This window comes from Macrotis lagotis, chromosome 7 (genome assembly GCF_037893015.1).
Source record: "Macrotis lagotis isolate mMagLag1 chromosome 7, bilby.v1.9.chrom.fasta, whole genome shotgun sequence".
Lineage (NCBI taxonomy): Eukaryota > Metazoa > Chordata > Mammalia > Peramelemorphia > Peramelidae > Macrotis > Macrotis lagotis.
The window spans coordinates 215,207,121-215,219,227 of NC_133664.1; the positions used below are offsets into that span (position 1 = coordinate 215,207,121).

Below are 12,107 nucleotides of genomic sequence, written 5' to 3' on the forward strand. Positions count from 1 at the left end.
AAAAGATAAATAGGAGACAGTTTAGAAGGTGCTATAGCTAAGGGCTCTACAGATTCACTGTGTTCGGGAATTCCAATGTTATTTGTCTCAATAATGGCCAGAAGATTACTTTAAAACTTATTTGCCTAAATTCTCTTCATATTAATATTAATTTTCCCAAAATGATATGCTATGATGACTTTACTGCGCATATATCATTTGGAAATTTCTGTGTCTGTTATCAATCTACTGGATAAAGCATCTTCTTAAAAAGCAACTTGTGAAAATGCTGATTTGTGGAGAAAACAATACTTTTGAGTCCAGCTCCACAACTGGAAAAAAAACACAATTCTGGAGCACCTAGGTGATGTAATATACTAAGCCTGGGTTCAGGAAGACTTGATTCCAAATCTGGTCTTATATACTTAGAAACTGTGGGACCCTGGCTAAGTCACTAAGCCTCTCCTTGCTTCAAATTCCTCATCTGTAAAATGGGCATAATTATAATTACTATTATAAAATAATAAGTATTATCAAGCATTTTGTACAAGCACAGGGTCTGGCGTAGAGTAAGCACTGTATAAATATTGGCACTTATACTATTCAACACAATTTTCTAGGTAATCTATGGTGTTTAAAAAGTATATTATAAATAAATGAATTCTGAAGAACATACTACTTCTGTCTAGGTCTTATCTTCTGGGATACTCGTGAATAACTATAAAGTTTGTTTTATTTTTGTTTTTTTTTTTTTTGCAAGGCTATGGGGTTAAGTGATTTGAGTCTTGTAGATGGATTATGAAAAATCAATTGAAGAAGACAATTCCCTTAAAAGTAAAACTGCCCAAATGGAAAAAGAAATCAACTCTTTAAAAAGCAAAATTGGCAAAATAACTCATCAAAAAGTAAAATTACACTCTGGTCCCAGCCCAGGCGGGTGGCTGAGGCACCGAGCAGCTGTCCTTGGGGACGCACCCGCAGCCATCTCTCCCTTCCCATCTTCCCCTTCCTCCGCTTCCCTTCCTCCCCCCACCCAGGTCCAGCTCAGCCAGGTCTGGCCCGGTCCGGCCTGGCTCTGAGGGGTGCCCTGGAGCCTCCAGCAGATGCCTAGGTAGCATATATCTACCTCTTAAAGTTGGGAAAAGAACAACAACTTTTTGAGTAATAAAGATGCAGCCTAAATTCAAGCACCACCTAAATGATGATGATGTTACTGGTTCTGTGAAAAGTGAAAGGAGAAATCTTTTGGAAGAAGATTCAGATGAAGAAAAGGATTTTTTTCCTAAGGGGACCATTTGAACCAAAATTTGGACCTCAGAATGACAAAATTAGACATGTACAGAACCAGGAGGATGAAGTAATTGACGTCATGCAAGAGAATATTACAAAAGTGATTGAAAGAGGAGAGAGACTGGATGAGCTACAAGACAAATCTGAAACAGCTTTTAGCAACAGATCAAAACAGCTTCAAAGACAAATGTGGTGACATGGATGCAAAATGAAGGCCATCATGGCTCTGGTTGCTGTTATCCTTTTGCTGTGCTGAAATATCGGACTTGATTCTGTGACCAGAGATCTCTAATAAAGCATTTCTGGGACAATTAAAAAAAAAAGAAGACTGCTGCATAATTTAAAGATAAATGTACATGACTTTCAAAAGTGTTTTTTCCTCAAGAATTAAAAAGAGGCAAGTGTCCAGTTCAAATTGGAGCATTGACAAGTTCCCGATTAGCATCCTCTCCTTTACCAAAATATGCTGTCATTAATTTACTTTTAAAAGAAACATCTACTTTGCCTTGTTATAGAAGCCTAATTTGAAACTAGATACTTACCAATACATTATTTGTATACAGAGTTAAATGTTGATGATAATACTTATAATTTAACATAACTTCCTACTGTAAATTAGAGAGGGAGGGATTTATTGCATCAAGTTCAGGGATAGGATGGGAGGTAAGAGATGAAACATTATGTAAAAAGGATTGGTAACCATACAATTAATGATCACAAAGTGTATAATTTTTCTCATGTTAAAAAAATATATTTTGGAAATGGTTTCCATTATTTATGGCAAAACTAATGTTTTCAATACTGCTACTTTCAACTGTGACTAAAGACACTCCAGTAAACCTATTTGGCCTGTATGTAGAATCTGTGACAACTTTTTTTATTTTTACTTTGGGGCTATAGTTGAAGGCAGGAAATGAGATTGAAGGAGAGGAGAGCATCAGTGGAGTGTTTGGGAATAATGACGTCTACCTATGAGCACATTGCCATAAAGTAATAATTGGAGAGAAGCTAAAAGAAAATGAATAAAAGAAATCTATAGTTAAAAAAGTGAAATTACACAATTAGAAAAGGAAAACAACTTATCTAAAAAGTAAAATTAATCGTCTGGAAAAGGAAACACAAAAGCTAACTGATGAAAATAAAATCCTAAAAACTGGAATTGGACAAAGGGCAACTGATGACTCTAAGGAATTCTAAAATTCCATCAAAGAAAACCAAAAGAGAAGAAAATGTAAAATATCTCTTAGGAATAAAGTTCTTGACCTGGAAAACAGAATCAGGAAAGATGATTTACAAATTATTGCTATATCTGAAATTCAAAATCAGAAAAAAGATCCTGGACAATATCTGGCAGGAAAGTATCAAGAAAAATGCCTTAATTTTCTAGAACAAGAAAATACATGAAGGAATCCATCTATTACATCCAGAAAGAGAAACTAAAATAACTTCTGGCCAAGATTGCGGAGAGAAGACAGGCACAGTTCTAGAGTCTCCTGATCTCTTCCCCATCTATCACATCAAACAAACTTCTTAGAGGAAGTCCGACTCATGGAACCCAGAGAGAAAATCCAGAAGAAAGAGCATCTACCTCAGGATTTGTCTCCCGCTGCAGCTTTGGTAGAATTTGGGCCGGTGAGTCTGGGCTCAGAGGGAGGATCAGCCCCAGATCAGCCAAATTAACAGCTGAATTGGAACCGGGAGTCTGAAGGCCAGAAAGTGGGACATGCTAGATGATCGGTGGGGCTGGACCAAAAAGGGCTTGGGTCTGCGGGGGAGCAGAGGCGCTGGAGTTGGTGCTGTCCCCCAGGAGCTTGGGCACAGGGCTGCAGGGAGAGTTCTGGTGCAGGAGAGCTGCGGAGACCATCCCTGGGCTCCTCAGGTCTGAGAAACTCTGAGTCCACGCCTCCATTGCACTGAGGCCCCCTTCCAAACAAACAATTGCAAACTACTTCTGCCTCAGGCCCGGGTGTGTGAGCCAAAGAACCAGCCCAGCTGAGGAATGACCTAAGGCCAGGGTAAAGACCACCATTGATTGAAGGCCAAAAAATTCAATAGTTCCAACTCTTCCCTTTGGGCAAAGGGAAAAAGCCTCTCAACCGAGGTCACAGACACTCCAGAGAGGGCAACCAGCACCTCCTACTGGCCATCCAGAGAAACTGCACTCAGTAAAGCCTTTAGAGATCCCAAGCCCAGGTGAACCAGCCCCCCCACCAACTCAAGGTCTTAGCATAATGAAGAAGGGTCAGCAGAAAGGTGGATCCATAGAAAAATTCCTGGAAGGGAAAGACCCCAACTCAGACAGACCTGAAACCTTTGAGGAGAATACAATCTGGTCTCCAGCACAGAAAGACTTCCTCGAAGAAATAAGGAAGGAGCTTAAAAATTTGGGAGAGACAATTAATACCTTGCAACAAGAAAACAAAACCTTAGAAAGTACAACTGGACAAACACAAAAGGAGAATAAATCTCTCAGATCATCAATTGGACAATTACAAAATGAGAATAATTCTCTCAGATCCTCAAATGAGCAAATGCAAAAAGAAATTAATTCTCTCAAAACCTTAATTGGTCAAATGTAAAGCTCTTTCAAAAGTAGAATTGACCAATTGGAAAAGGAGTTGTAAAAGGTTAATAAAGAAAACTCCTCCCTCCCCAAAAAAGAATGGAGTCTACAGAAACTAATGAATCCATGAGACAGCAAGAATCAGTTAAACAAAATCAAAAAATAGAAAAAATAGAAGCAAATGTAAAATACCTCATCAACAAAACCACTGACCTTGAGAATAGATTGAGGAGGGGCAACCTGAAAATTATAGGACTTCCTGAAAACATTGAAGAGAAAAAAATGCCTGGACTTAATATTACAGGATCTAGTGATGGGAAACTGCCCTGATATCATGGAATTGGAGGGCGAAGTAGTTATTGAAAGAATACATCGATCCCCACCAGAAAAAGATCCTAAAATGAAAACAGCAAGGAATGTTGTGGCCAAACTGCAGAAGTATCAGATAAAAGAGAAAATCCTGCAAGCAGCCAGAAAGAAACAATTTAAATATCAAGGAGCCACAGTAAGGATCATGCAGGATCTGGCTACATCAACATTAAGGGACCGAAGGGCCTGGAACGAGATATTTCGAAGAGCACGGGAGCATGGAATGCATCCAAGAATCTACTTTCCTGCAAAGCTGAGCCTTCTTTTCCAGGGAAAAAGATGGACATTTAACGAAATGGAAGAATTCCAAAAATTTCTGATGAAAAGACCAAAGCTAAACAGAAAATTTGGACATCAAACAGAAGGTTCAAGAGACACATGAAAAGGTAAAATAAAGGGGGGGCAGTAAAAGAAAAAAATGCAATCCAGTAAGTTAGTTGAAACTGGCTATATCCCAGCATGGGGGTAAAAAAAAAGATTCTCATAAACCTTGAGAAATGTAACTCTAACAGAGAGAATACACCTTGCCATAAATGATGGACATTCATGACCTATCCATGAGACTACTATCTAATGGGATATAACTGGCTTTAACCCAACTTGGGAGAAAGAGTCTAATAACTCAGGAATTTTGACTCTATTCGATATACAGAATTAGAAGGGTCAGACACTCAGAATTTTCTATGACTTAGATAGAATGATCTAAAAAAAAACACTACTGCCCTAAAAAGGGGGACAGGAAAGAGATGGGAGGAGGGAGGGGATTGAATGGGGTAAATCTCATTACACTAAGAGGTACAAAAAACCTATGGTAATAGTGGGGAAGAAGGGAGCAGAGGAGAAACACCTGAATCTTCTTCTCATCGGACTTGGCTTAAAGTCAACCTACACATACTCAGTTAACTTATAAAACATCTACCCTTTCAGGTATTGAAAGGGGAAAAGGTGAGAGGTGATGGAGAAAGGGAAGGGGAGTGAGGAAAATAAGGGGAAATAATAAAAGGAAGGGAAGGGAAAAGGGAAAAAGGGAAAGGGGAAAGAAAGGGGATGGGCTGATATAGGAGGGCAAACACACTGAAGGTGGTGGTGTTCAGAAACAAAATACTGGGGAATATGGATAAAAGGGGGGAAAGAGGGGAAAATGCAAACAGAGGGGAAATAGCACAGAGGGCAATAAAGAATTAGTAATCATAACCTTGAATGTGAATGGGATGAATTCTCCATTAAAAAGTAAGCAAGTAGCAGAGTGGATTAAAAACCAGAATCCTACAATATGCTGCTTACAAGAAACTCATTTGAAGCAGATAGATACATATAGAGTAAAGGTAAAAGGTTGGAGCAAAATATATTTTGCTTCAATCCTTATCTCAGACAAAGCAGCAGCAAAAAGAGATAGTGTTAAAAGAGATAAGGAAGGAAACTATATCCTCCTAAAAGGTACCATAGACAATAAAATCATTTCAATATTGAATATATATGCACCCAGTGGCACAGCATCCAAATTCTTAGAGGAGAAGCTGAAAAAATTACAGGAAGACATAGATAGCAAAAGTCTACTAGTGGGAGACCTCAACCTCCTGCTATCAGACCTAGATAAATCGAATCATAAAACAAACAAGAAAGAAATTAGGGAGTTAAATACATTGTTAGAAAAATTACATATGGTAGATTTATGGAGGAAACTGAATGGGGATAGAAAGGAATATACCTTTTTCTCTGCAGTACATGGAACTTATACAAAAATTGACCATGTACTAGGACATAAAAGCCTAATGATCAACTGCAGAAAGGCAGAAATAGTGAATACATCTTTCTCAGATCACAATGCAATAAAAGTCATATGCAATACTGGGACAAGTAGATATAGACCCAGAACAAATTGGAAACTGAATAACCTCATCTTAAAAAATGAGTGGACCAAAAAACAAATTATAGAAAGAATTAACCATTTTATCCTAGATAATGATAATAATGAAAAAACATACCAAAACCTACGGGATTCATTCAAAACAACTCTCAGGGGATATATTATAGCTCTAAATGCTTATATGAATAAATTGGAGAAAGAGGAAATCAATGAACTAAACATGCAACTAAAACAATTAGAGAAAGAACAAACCAAAAATCGCCAATTAAGTACCAAATTAGAAATTCTAAAAATTAAAGGAGAAATTAATAAAATTGAAAGCAAAAAAACTAGTGAATTAATAAATAAAACAAAAAGTTGGTATTATGAAAAAACAATGAAATTGATAAACCTCTGGTCAATTTGATTAAAAACAAGAAGAAAATCAATAGCTAGTATCATAAATGAAAAAGGTGAACTCACTACCAATGAGGAGGAAATTAAAGTAATAATTCAAAATTATTTTGCCCAACTCTATGCCAATAAATATGATAATCTAAGTGAAATGGATGAATATTTACAAAAATATAAGATGCCCACTTGAATGAAGAAGAGATTAAATACCTAAACAACCCTATCTCAGGAAAAATCAATTCAACAAGCCATTACTGAACTCCCTAAAAAAAAATCTCCAGGGCCTGATGGATTCAGAAGTTAATTCTACCAAACATTTAAGGAACAATTGATTCCAATCCTATATAAACTCTTTGGAAAAATAGGGGAAGATGGAACTCTGCCTAACTCTTTCTATGAAACCAATATGGTGCTGTTACCTAAACCAGGAAGAGTTAAAACAGAGAAAGAAAATTATAGACCTATCTCCCTGATGAATATAGATGCAAAAATCTTAAATAAAATCTTAGCAAAACATTTACAACAAGTCATCACTAGGATAATAAATTATGATCAAGTAGGATTTATTCCAGGAATGCAGGGTTGGTTCAATATTAGGAAAACTGTTAGTATACTTAATTATATAAACAACAAACCTATCAGAAATCATATGATCATATCAATAGATGCTGAAAAAGCTTTTGACAAAATACAGCATCCATTCCCATTAAAAACACTAGAGAGTGTAGGAATAAATGGACTGTTCCTTAAAATAATTAGCAGTATCTATCTGAAACCATCAACAAGTATTATACTCAATGGGGAGAGGTCAGAGGCATTCCCAGTAAGATCAGGGGTGAAACAAGGGTGCCCATTATCACCACTACTATTCAATATTGTATTAGAAATGCTAGCATCAGCAATTAGAGAAGAAAAAGAAATTAAAGGAATTAGAATTGGGAAGGAAGAGACAAAGCTAAAACTAAACTATCTGTTTAGTGCCCTACCAATCAAAATTCCAAAAAATTACTTTAATGAGTTAGAAAAAATTGTAAGTAAATTCATATGGAGAAATAAAAAGTCAAGAATTGCCAGGAGCTTAATGAAAAAAGTGCAAAAGAAGGTGGCTTAGCCCTACCCGATCTAAAATTATATTATAAAGCATCAGTCATCAAAACTGTTTGGTATTGGCTAAGAAATAGAGTGGTGGATCAGTGGAATGGACTAGGTGCAAAAGCAGGAGAGGATTATAGTAATCTGCTGTTTGATAAACCCAAAGAGTCTGATCATTGGGATAAAAATTCCCTCTTTGACAAAAATTGCTGGGAAAATTGGAAGTTAGTATGGAAGAAACTTAGACTAAACCAGAACCTCACACTCTTTACCCAGATAAGATCCAAATGGTTATGGGATATAGACATAAAAAACAATATTATAAGCAAATTAGAAGATCAAGGACTAGCGTACCTTTCAGATCTATGGAAAGGGGAGCAGTTTATGACTAAGGAAGAGTTGGAGAATATCACCCAAAACCACTTAGATGATTTTGATTACATTAAATTGAAAAGCTTTTGCACAGATAAAACCAATGTAACCAAGATCAAAAGAAATGCAGTAAATTGGGAAACAATCTTTACAACTAATGATTCTGACAAAGGACTCATTTCTAAAATATACAGAGAACTGAGTCATATTTTTAAAACAAAAAGTCATTCCCCAATTGACAGATGGTCAAAGGATATGCAAAGGCAATTTGCAGATGAGGAGATCAAAGTAATCCATAGTCATATGAAAAAATGTTCTAAATCATTAATTATTAGAGAAATGCAAATTAAAGCTTCTCTGACGTACCACCTCACACCTCTCAGATTGGCCAGTATGACCAGAAAGGATAATGATCATTGTTGGAAGGGATGTGGGAAATCTGGGACACTATTACACTGTTGGTGGAGCTGTGAACTCATCCAACCCTTCTGGAGAGCTATTTGGAACTATGTCCAAAGGACAACAAAACTGTGCATATCCTTTGACCCAGCAATACCACTATTGCGTGTATAGCCTGAAGAGACCAGGAAAAAGGGTAAAAACATTACTTGTACAAAAATATTTATAGTAGCCCTGTTTGTGGTGGCAAAGAATTGGAAATCCAGTAAATGTCCTTCAATTGGGGAATGGCTTAGCAAACTGTGGTATATGTATGTCATGGAACACTATGGTTCTATTAGAAACCAGGAGGGATGGGATTTCAGGGAAACCTGGAGGGATTTGCATGAACTGATGCTGAGTGAGATGAGCAGAACCAGAAAAACACTTTACATGCTAACAGCAACATGGGAGTGATGTTCAGCCTTGAAGGACTTGCTCATTCCATCAGTGCAACAATCGGGAACAATTTTGGCCTGTCTGCAAAGGAGAGTACCATCTGTATCCAGATAAGGAGCTGTGGAGTTTGAACAAAGTGCAAGGACTATTCCCTTTAATTTAGAAAAAAAACAGGGAAGTAAGATTGGGGGGAAAATGTAAAACTCAAATAATATCTTTAATAAAAATAAATTAAAAAGGAGAAACTAAAATAAAAGTTCTAAGGAATATTGCAGTCAAAATTCAGTATTTTCAGTAAAAAGAAAAAATATAGCAAGCAGTCAAGAAGAAGTAAGTTAAATATCAGGGAGTCACAGTCAGGATTATTCAAGACTTACTAACTTCAACATTAAAGGATCAGAGTGTCTGGAATAAGATATTCTAGAAGGCAAAGGAACTTGGATTACAACCAAGAATCAATTACCCTGAAAAATTGTGTATATTCTCAGAGAAAAAATGGATTTTCAACAAAAACATACTTAATAAAAGGCCAGAACTGAACAGAAAAAATTGATCTTCAAATATGAGACTCAAGAGATATCTAAAAAACTAAAGAAAAGGGAAAAATAGCAGGCAATTTTTTCTGTCTATAACTCTATATAGGAAGACAATACTTGCAACCCTTGCAAACTGTATTTCTCTTAGGAGTTAAAAATAGCATATTTAGATAGAGGTTATAGATAGAAATTTATTATGAAGTGATTAAACTTTAGCTGATACTTTAGTTCATGAGAGTTGTATTTCTATTGGGAAAGTTGAAGGGACTGTACTTAGAAGGTGTGGTTACAAATTGATCATGAAGTGAAGATGCTTTACATAATACTTTGGCTCATGAAAGTTGTATTTCTATTTTCTATTGGGATAGTGTGAGGAAGTATACTTGGAAAGAAGGTGTGGATATTAACTGATGATAATTTGATGACATTTATGGCACTTGAACATTGTATTTCTAATGGGACAGTTGAGTAGAATATACTTGGGCAGAGAACATGTGTATAAAGTGATTATGATGCAATGATGTTTATCAATCGCAATTCACTAGCCCTTAAGAAAGGTATTTCTATTGGGACAGATAAAAGGAGTATACTTTGACAGATGATCTGGGTACAAGACATGTATAACACAATTAAGACATGAAAAAATGGATTATATTGCTCAAAGAAGGAAGAAGCATGAGAGAATAACTTACACCCCAGGAAGAGGTGCAAAGGACCTATTATACTACATGGAAAGAAGGGAGGATGTGAGAGTAAATTTTGCTCTCAGTTTAACTCAGAGAGGGAATAACATTCCTTTCCAATTGGGATGAGAAATTTATTCTCCCCAACATGGAAGTGGGGGGGAGAAAAGAAGGGAAATAAAGGGATGGATAGGAAGAAAGGATGGAAAAGTAAAAGTAAAGTTAAAGTAAAATTAAGTTAAAAGAAAAGCAAAATGGGAAAGTGATAAATAAATGTAAGAGAGTTGATAAAAGAAAGGACTAGTTGAGAGAGGCAGCAATAAGAAGCGAAACATTGGTGAGGAGGGAATAAAGGGGAGTTAGACAGAAAAGTACAAGTGGGGAATTAGGCTGGAGGGAAATTAATACTGTGAATGTGAATGGGATGAACTCTCCCATAAAATGGAGACAGATTACAAACCAGAATGACAATGACAGCCACCAGTGGGACTTGAAATTCAAAGAATCAAGGAGTTTTTAGGGGCAAATTAATTAAATTTTGACCAAATAGAACAGGCAAATGATGTTAATAAATAGTCAAATAGCCCTTGGCAGATAAAAAGGTTCTCCATCCCTATTTTAGAATCAGGAGAAAAATAGAAACTAAAAGTATCTACCAATCACCTCATGAAAGAAATTCCAGAATGAAAACTGCCAGGAATATTATAGCCAAATTCCAGAATTCCTAAATCAATGAGAAAATACTCCAAGCAATTAAAAAGAAACAATTCAAATATCATGTAATCACAGTCAAGGTCAAGCAAGAAATTTCTTGGAAGGCAAATGAACTAGGATTTCAACCATTAATAATATACCTGACAAAATTGAGCATATTCCTTTAGGGAAAAATAATTTTTAATAAATAGAAGACACTCAAAGATTTTTTATCAAAAGATCAGAACTGAAAAGAAAATTTGACATTCAAAGACATGATTCAAGAGAAATATAAACATGCAAACATGAAAGAGTAATCATAAGGGATTCAATATAATTAAAACATTAACATTTCTATATGGGAAGATGATACACACAACTTTTAAAAACTGTCTAGGACAGCTAGGTGGCACACTGGATAGAGCACTGCCCTGGAGTCAGGAGGGCCCGAGTTCAAATATGGCCTCAGACATCTAATAATAACCTAGCTTTGTGACCTTGGGCAAGTCACTTAACCCCACTGCCTTGCAAAAAAAAAGAACTCTGTCATTATTTGGATAATTAAAAGAACTTACATAGTCATGAGCCAATAAGCTCCAAAAACAAATGAAGGGATGAGGATGGGGGGAGGTGTATACTGAGAGAAGGGGGAAGGAAGAAGTAGAAATGAGGAATATTTTCTTACCTGGAAGAAGTATGTAAGGAGGAATGGGGATAATGGAAGTGAAATAAGGACATGGAAGTAGAAGGCAATGCTCATTGCCTCAGTTTCATTGGTTCAAAGAGGGAAGAATATATATAGAGATATTACATTGTATATAGAAATGTAACAGCCAATAATATCTAATAGGTAAATAGAAGGGGAAAAGGATAAGAGAAAGTAGGAGGATGGGGGTGGAATAAATAGGAAGGCAGATTAAGGGAGGCAATGGTTAGAAGCAATTACATGATAAATCTCCAAATCATATTGCCCCCTCCACCCCCTTCATAATCTTATCATCCAATGAGGAGATAGCTATGATGTTTGGTCATTGAGTGACCCTGGTTACTGGTCTATGACCTGCCCATCTATCAGCCCTTCAGTTTAAGCAGATGTTTGATATCTGCTCATCAGTCCAATCCCATGAGCTTGCTCCTTAATTTTAGCAGGATTTCATGAAAGGTGAAGATAAATTTGTTAAGGTCTGCTCTCATGACACGCCACTGGGATTCTGTATTTTATGTAGAGCCTGTTGGAGGGTCTATACTTCAATCAGATTCTGTATTTTTTGGCTTGCTTCACCTATATTACCCAGGTATCAAGCACTATAAAACTAAGACTATGGAGGAAGGGGGCAACTAAGATCAAGGGTAATGTCTAATAAATATTATGGGTTTAATAAATATTACTTTTTTTTGCTTCTTGATCTGGAACTACGTCAAAAGCACTATAA

At 36.4% G+C, this 12,107-nt stretch overlaps 1 protein-coding gene across 4 annotated transcripts in view; it reads right to left on the reverse strand.

Moving 5' to 3' along the window:
- LRRK2 (leucine rich repeat kinase 2) overlaps positions 1-12,107 on the reverse strand; it is a 262,718-nt gene that overhangs the window by 206,289 nt on the left and 44,322 nt on the right. The gene's annotated exons all lie outside the window — the stretch shown is intronic.